This window comes from Cyprinus carpio, chromosome B3, assembly GCF_018340385.1.
Source record: "Cyprinus carpio isolate SPL01 chromosome B3, ASM1834038v1, whole genome shotgun sequence".
Classification (NCBI taxonomy): Eukaryota; Metazoa; Chordata; class Actinopteri; order Cypriniformes; family Cyprinidae; genus Cyprinus; species Cyprinus carpio.
Genome location: NC_056599.1, coordinates 4,949,172 through 4,958,023, shown reverse-complemented (window position 1 = coordinate 4,958,023; position 8,852 = coordinate 4,949,172). Strand labels below are relative to the sequence as shown.

The window sequence follows — 8,852 nt, the reverse complement described above, 5'->3', positions numbered from 1 at the left end:
ATTAAGCACCTAGTTTGTGCTTGTGAAGCTGCAATCAAATATATATATGTGTGTGTGTGTGTGTGATGCAAATAAAAAGTGCTTTGATAGATTGGTCTCACAGTAAATCAAATCCAGCCTGAGCTGCAGCAGTTTACATACAGAGCAAACAGATCTACAGAGGACAGCATCATCACAGCCCTTCACACTGCACTCAACCCCCTCCAGCTCCACGAGACCTGTGTAAGAACACTCTTCAGAGATTACAGGCAGTGCTGGGGGCCCTGTAAGATAATGAAAATAGTGTAAAAATTGTCATTGCCATTTTATGTGCTTTCTCTTTACTTGTCAAATTGCTATTTCAATAATTAAAAATGTGTAATAAGAGTAACACAGCATCCAACATACATATGTAGAAATATTTTTTAAAAATTAAGTGCAAGTGAGCTTGAAAAATTAAAGTAAATAGATATACATGAAACACAAATAAATAAATAAATAAATAAATAAAATATAAATTATGCACAAAAACTAAAGAAAAAAGGGAATAAACAAAATAAACAAGTGTTGAGTTCTGCACTCTTTGTGAGGTCATGATGAACTAAAGTGAGTGACAGCTTTTTAGTTATTATAAAGTGAAGTGTGTATATATATATATATATATATATATATATATATATATATATATATATATATGTGTGTGTGTTAGATAACCCTCACTAATTTCAGAAGCAACCTGAGTGATTTGATTCTGGAGCCAGCTCTGTGAATAGTTAAGGTAACACGTAAAGCCCTGCATGGCCTCCAATTTAGGCCCTGGCCCAAGATGCTCAGGCCCTTGCCCGGCCCGTGTCCTACAGCACATCAGAATTACGGCCCGAGCTGACCCGAGCCCATCTTTTAACCCCCTTCTCCCTAAACAGCTTATACTACTGTTCCAGTTATTAAAATAATTCAGTTTTGTATGTAATGGCAAAGTGATTATATTTCGTTTAGTTTTTTTTTTAGTTATTTAGAAAAAACGCTGGCCAGCGGCAGACAGTGAGCCTATGTTTGATCAATTTAGCCTTCTCAAATCATCAGGACTTGCCTAAAATAAAATCTATAGATATAAAATAAAAACTGTATTTTTCTACTTACAGAAACAACATTTCTAACAGTTTGTATTAAGCCATCATCACAACAAAACAACAGAGAGTGCAGTGAACTAATCTTCTTCCTCTGAAGTTTTATGATGTTTGGCAAACAAACGTATGTGTTTTAGCACCACCCGTTGGACTGGAGTGTGAAGCGACAAGAGGTGCACTGTTTTGTTTTCCTTTGAACAAGCCGATCTGCACAAATAAATAAAAAGGAAAAAATTAGCTAATTAAAATTAAAATTAGCCACACATGGTATTTGATCAACATCAACAGTCTTCCTGATTGAGGATTAGAGAAGAAAAAGGAGTGAATTAGCAGTGAAATATTTCATTGAAAATCACACAACGTTGCAGCATTTAAATATGGAAATTAAGATAAATAAAAACAAGTGATAATAATAAGATGTAGCCTAATTAAAAATAATAACAGATAATAATACAAAAAACTACCCCCCCCCCAATAAGACATGTCTGACTGTGTTTAGAAGGATATTTTGATATACAACATTTTTGTACGTATTTGTCCATTCAAATTCAAAATAAAATAAGTCATGAGAAAATTCTATTCTGAAAAGACTTTATTTAACAGTCATACACAAATACACAGTTGTTTATGTAAGGAATAATTGACAACGGCCGTTGAATTATTACAAAAATAATGCACACCCAATGTGGTGATGCGGCCACGACGTGAAGCGGAGTTACGGTTACCACACCTCAAGACATTGATCAGGTGATATATTTAAAGGGATTTGTCCAGTTTTTTAAATTAAATCGCTATTGTGAGTTGAATTATTTCTTCCGCATCTCATCCAATGCCTCTTTTGCTGGTTCCAAAACGTCATTTTAAAGCTGGTAATGGAAGTTTGAGCCGTTGATAGCATTCTAATGCAGTTATTAATGAAGTTATTAGAAAGAGAGTGAGAGAGACAGAGAAACACAGAGAAAGAGAGAGAGAGAGAGAGAGAGAGAGAGAGAGAGATTGTGTGAATTAGGCTACCTCTGTGCATCCCTCAACAGTGTTCTGCAGCAGCATCTCTAAACAGCGCTGTTATTACCTCGCTAGTGAGAAATGTCATGTGTAATTACTTTCGGAAAATCATCTGTCATGTTGTTTTTGTTAGTCGTGTAATTTCTGTTATTGCAGTTTTACTATGTGAAGTGATATGGAACTGTAATGCGGTCAAGAGAGCTGCCTGGAACTACATTTGCCGTGCATTTCCCAGAAAATAATTGCACACCTCAGAACAGTCAGACAGCCAGTCAGATTCAAGCATTCAACGGCCCCCGTATTATAATGAAGAATAAACACTAACATGTTTCTTCTTCAGTATCTTCACTATGTTTGGCTCTGCATGGTTCTGGATCTCTCATGTCCTCTCTGTCCTCTTTAATTAACTCAGTATTTGCAGATTTCTGCTCTTCCTGATGATTTGATGCTCCTATTTACTTGAAAACTGATTTCAATATTCCAGGATTTATTGCTGAACTACAGTGTGAGAGGAGCTTCACTGATGATGTGATTACAATAGGAGGAGACTCAATGATGATGTGGTTGCAGTGGGTGGAGCTGATCTGCCAAAATCAAATATGTGACCCTGGATCACAAAACCAGTCATAACCCAGATACCAAAATTCCTGAGACCCAGATCTGGCCCATATACCACGTGGAATGATGGCATGATGGTCCGGTGCTCTTTGCCAGATTTGGGCCACAAGCAAGCCAAAGGAAGGCCCAATGTCAGCCATGAATAAACCAAATAAACCAGAACTGGCCCAAATCTGGGCCACACTGATTTTAATTCTGGCCCAGATCCGGCCCACATACTGTGAAGAGTGGTGGCACTTGAGCGGTCCACTCTTGTTTGCGAAATTTGGGCTAAAAGCAAGCCAAGAAAGGCCCAATGTCAGCCATGAATAAACCGAATAAAGCAGAACTGGCCCAAATCTCAGTTGAATCTGCTGGTTTTGAAGATGAAGATAAAGTTTATTCACTGTGAAAACTTTAGATAATGTTTCTTTGTCATGTCGCTTGCAATGACTTGATTCATCCAGATAATATTTTTATTACTTGATTTATTATTGTGTCACATTTGGTTAGAAGGCAGCATCAGATCTGAAGATCTGTGAATGTTTTTTGTATGTCTGTGTAAAGCAGATGAATTATTGAAACGCTTTTCACATGCAGTGCAGTTATACGGTTTCTCTCCAGTGTGGATCCTCTCATGTTTTTTCAGACTTGATGAATCACTGAATCTCTTGTCACAGTGTGAACACTTGTAAGGTTTTTCTCCAGTGTGAATCCTCTCATGCCGTTTTAAACAGTTTGCTGTAGTAAAAGTCTTTTCACACTCAAAGCACATGTACTCTTTCATAACAGTATGCATTGTCTGGTGTTCTATTAAACTTTGTAGACATAAAAAACTCTTTCCACACAAATGACACGAATGTGGTTTCTCCTTTGTATGAACATTCATGTGCTGCTTTAGGGCTGAAGCCCTCAAAAACATTTTACTGCATTGATCACATGTGTACAGTTTCTCTCTAATGTGGATCTTCATGTGATTCTTAAGGTGTGATGATTGTGTAAAAATCTTCCCACATTGATCACAAGTGAATGGTTTCTCTCCAGTATGAACTCTCATATGTACTGAAAGGTGTCCTTTTATTGTGAAACTCTTCCCACACTGATCACATGTGTACGGTTTCTCTCTAGTGTGGCTCTTCATGTGTATCTTAAGGTTTGATGATTGTGTAAAAATCTTCCCACACTGATCACATGTGAATGGCTTCTCTCCAGTATGAACTCTCATATGGCCTGTAAGGTTTCCTTTTATCGTGAAACTCTTCCCACACTGATCACAAGTGTACGGTTTCTCTCCAGTGTGGATCCTCTCATGTATTTTCAGGTACCCTGACTGACTGAATCTCTTCTCACAGTGTGAACATTTGTGTGGTTTCTCTCCAGTGTGAATGTTTATGTGATCCTTAAGGTGTGATGATTGTGTGAAACTCTTCCCGCACTGATCACAAGTGTGCGATTTCTCTCCAGTATGAACTCATGTGAACGCAAAAATTATATTTGCTCGTCAAACTCATTCCACACTGAGTGCAGGTGAAAGATTTATTGGCTCTAATTTTCTTTAAATCTTTCTCTTTCGATTGAGAGCAACTCAAGGGTTTTTCTCCAGTTTTGACATGATTTTTCTCCTCAACTTCACTTGATTCTTCATTCTCCTTGTTTTTTTCAATCATCTCTGAAATAAAAGAATGGTTTATTTTCAGTAAAATAAATATAAATATGCCTGAAGCTTTATAACTCTCAGCATTATTAACGAAGATTCAGGGTTCATCATAAATCATCAGCGTTTCTTAGTTTTTTTTATTTTGATCATTTTGATGCTTTTATATATTTTACATTCCTGAATCTTTTCATGAATGCAGTACATTGATCTTAAATTTGTATTTTTTAAAACATTATAAATCAAAAATCCCATGTTTCTTTAAGGATAACTATCAAATGTTTGATCAACTACAAAGTTATGTAACATGCATATTATTAAAAAAAAATTCCCTATTACAACAAATCTTAAACTGCTTGAAGCTTTATAATGTTCTGCATACCAGTGAACAGAGCATTTAAATTGGCAATTAAAGATGAATGAAGAATAAAGACCAACCTCCTTCTTCCTCGTGTTTTATTCTCCGGGTTTCTGGTTCCTCGTGTTTTCTTCTCCGGATTTCTGGTTCCTCGTGTTTTATTCTCCGGGTTTCTGGTTCCTCGTGTTTTCTTCTCCGGGTTTCTGGTTCCTCGTGTTTTATTCTGCAGGTTTCTGGTTCCTCGTGTTTTATTCTCCGGGTTTCTGGTTCCTCGTGTTTTATTCTCCGGGTTTTCTGGTTCCTCGTGTTTTATTCTGCGGGTTTCTGGTTCCTCGTGTTTTATTCTGCGGGTTTCTGGTTCCTCGTGTTTTATTCTCCGGATTTCTGGTTCCTCGTGTTTTATTCTCAATGTTTCTGGTTCCTCGTGTTTTATTATTATAGTTTCTGGTTCCTCGTGTTTTATTCTCCAGGTTTCTGGTTCCTCGTGTTTTATTCTCAATGTTTCTGGTTCCTCGTGTTTTATTCTCAATGTTTCTGGTTCCTCGTGTTTTATTCTCAATGTTTCTGGTTCCTCGTGTTTTATTCTCCAGGTTTCTGGTTCCTCGTGTTTTATTCTCAATGTTTCTGGTTCCTCGTGTTTTATTATTATAGTTTCTGGTTCCTCGTGTTTTATTCTCCAGGTTTCTGGTTCCTCGTGTTTTATTCTGCAGGTTTCTGGTTCCTCGTGTTTTATTCTGCAGGTTTCTGGTTCCTCGTGTTTTATTCTCCGGGTTTCTGGTTCCTCATGTTTTATTCTCCAGGTTTCTGGTTCACTAGTGTTCTCTTCACTCTCTTCTCTAACAAACATCATCTTCACAGCAGCAGATCTCAGTTCAGATGATACTCCTCCAGATATTCCTGCTTGTATCAACACTTAGTCAACACTTAGTAACTGTGAGGATGAGAATATTACAGGTATTTACAGACCTCATTCAAAAACTGTATTTTTCTACTTACAGAAACAACATTTCTAAGAGTTTTTATTAAACCAGCATCACAACAAAACAAAATTGAGCGCGGTGAAACTAACCGTCTTCCTCTGAGGTTTTATGGTGTTTGTCAAACAAACATCTGTGTTTAGCGCCACCCGCTGGACTGGAGAGTGAAGCGACGAGAGGTGCGCTGTTCTGAAAACGCCGATCTGCAAACATAAAAGAAAAATAATTACAATTAGCCTCACATACAAACAGCCATTCAAACGAACCTACGAAAACACAAAATCACTCATGTCTCAATTAACTTTTTTTTCCTCACATGCTTGTTGCCTGCTGTTCTAAGTGTTTAAGACGGCAAATACACAAACAGCGCTGTACTCGATGATAACAAGGCAGAAACGGCCTCGTATGTTGCAGAAACAAACTGTGTAATCGAGAAGACCAAGACCGTGATCTGCTCACCTCTCCTCTGAAGACTAGACGCTGAGTGAACGCGCGCTCGTGATGACGTCATCGCCGCGAGGCAGGATCAATGGCAGATCATCAAAAAAGCGCCAAATTATATTTAAAACTTTAAGGTCCGACGCTAACGTGCCCTTGCGAGGGTAGGACATTAATATAGATCTGCAGTACGTTCGCGGACGGACGTTCGAAGGACATTCGTCCGAGCCAGTTTGCGAACGTTCCTGTTTCATGTAACTAAATTACGTTATTTAATTGCAAAATAAATGTAAATGTTATCTGTTACAGTTACTAGGGAAAAAAATTAAAATGTTAATGATTACAAAGGGAGTTACCCCCCCCCCCCAATTATTACGGAAGAAACAACAAAAAAAAAATTACTGTTAATTAATAATTCTAATGTAAAAATCAAGTTAATCTAACAAATTAACTTTTAAAGTATATATAAGTGCTATAGACCTATGCAGTAACTCGAGTCAACTACCCAAATTGTTAATTAATATACAAATAAACTGATCCCGTCCTATCTCGTTTCCACCAAAGTTTTCTCAGTCCTCCAGAAGTGTTCACGGCCGTGGGAAGAAAAGGCACAACAGACACAAAATCTGAGTATACCTTCACTTCAAATCTTTATTGTCTTACACAGGGTATATATAAGGATAAAATGAGGGTGGTACAGCCCTTTCAACCAATAGGATACAGATTACATATGGGTTGAGTATGAACCAAAACAACAAGTTATATAAGTCATACATATGTTCAGGAACTACTGGACATATAAGGAGTAACCTGGGCCCACAAAGGTCCCCCACCATTCTTCACCGATTGAACCCTATGCATCAACTGCGCATGCGGGTATACATTGAGGTAAAGAGATATAGGAATAGAAAAGAGAGAGAGAGCACACAGATGGGAGGAGGGAAAAAACCAAGGGGAAAGAAAGGGAGGGTAGGAGCAAGGCAGCAGATGAGATCTCATATAATAGAAAACATCTGGAAGGGAGGAGGGATTATAGAGAGGCACAAAAACATCTGGCAGAGAGCATAATATAATCTAACAATTACTATAGGGGTCAAAATGTAACTATAATTAAATATAAAAGTAAATGAATAAATAAATTGTATTATTTACAAATTACAACTGTAGCTCTAGACAGTTACCTATGACTTTATTAATACAGTTGTCTAATTGATTTTATAGTCTCAAGCATTCAGAAATCATACAAAAGAAAATTAAGTAGTTTTACTATGATAAAACCATGGTTTGTTTTTGTAAGGGTTGTGTTGTCCACATGTTTCTGTTGAAGAAATTATAGAGGCTGTGTCATCATATAGCAAAAAGGTGTCAAAAAATGAAAGATTAAGTGAATATTTGAATTAAATGTTTGGCCAACAAGGATTTGATCGTCCTGTAAGTGTAACAGCAGCAATAACCAGGCCTTTGGCTCCCTTTGCAGCTATTTGTAATAACATGTAATGTACATAAATTGTTTATTATTTATTAGCCTGCATTGTGTATTTTAACAGCCTTACTAACCAATCATTATTGCCTCATTGTTTTTATATAATGCATTTTACGTCATTTTAAAGGCTACTGTTGGCTTAGGTCTGTTTTTATAACCACAAAAAAAATCTTATCTTAATACTTCTTTGTAAATTATTATTTGAAATAACAAAACCATGGTTAATTTGCAGTTACCAAAGCTAAAAGAATGATATGTTTTGGTGTTAAAACCATGACTAATTTTCGTAAAGGAACATGGAAACTCAGAGAGAATATTAGATCCGTTGGTGATGGTGAAATTATTTCTGACATTAAAACACGCTATTAACGTCAACAGCCAAAAAAGTTTCACAGGATTATGAATGTGCACGGGCTTTGGGTTCATCTTTTCTCTCTATCTTAGCCTGTATTTTAATGGTTATTATTTTTGTTTTTGTTTATTTAATTATTTTTTTCTCTGCGGCGGAGTACTACGCAGCCCTGCACGTCAAAAAAAATCTATCCGTCCCCTCAGTTTATAAACCGTGCTCACGAATTCTTAAACTGTTCCCACGGATTAACAACTCGTACCCACGAATTTCCAATCCGTGCGCTCAGATTTTTTAAACCGTACCTTCGGTTTTTGAATCCGTACCCACGAATTAATAATCCGTGCTCACGCTTTGCAATCCGTTCCCTCGGATTTGTAATCTCATGGATTTGTGGCTCCGCCCCCACAGGCAGATTCAATTCTGTTTATTAAACATTTTTCAAAGTATCCTATGAGATCATGATCCGCACTCACAAAAAAGTCTACTTTTTAGCGTTTATTTTACATTAATCACCAATAGGATAAGACACCGCTGCCTGTGTTTTAGCCTTAAATAAAAGCTAAAAAGAAGAATAGAAAATAATAGGCCTAATTATTTAATAATAACATTAACAGTGAAGCGTGCATCTAACTGGGGGAAAAGCTAGTATAATAAAATCACCAAAATAAGTCTTCATGTTAAGAAAGAATAGTACACAAACACATTTCCAAAACTGTAAAAGGTTATTTAAAAATAAAGCATTCATTAATTATTTTATGACAAACATTTTTACTGTCTGAAGTGTACTCATTTATTTAGCCTATACATTAAAATACTAATAATGAAAATAACTATTATTATTATTATTATTACATATTTTATGCAGGTTATGCATAAGAAACT

At 36.6% G+C, this 8,852-nt stretch overlaps 1 pseudogene; it reads right to left on the bottom strand.

The window, feature by feature from the left end:
• Nucleotides 1-2,125: 2,125 nt before the first annotated feature.
• On the bottom strand, nt 2,126-4,864 carry LOC122136726 (annotated as a pseudogene).
• Between the last annotated feature and the right edge of the window lie 3,988 nt (nt 4,865-8,852).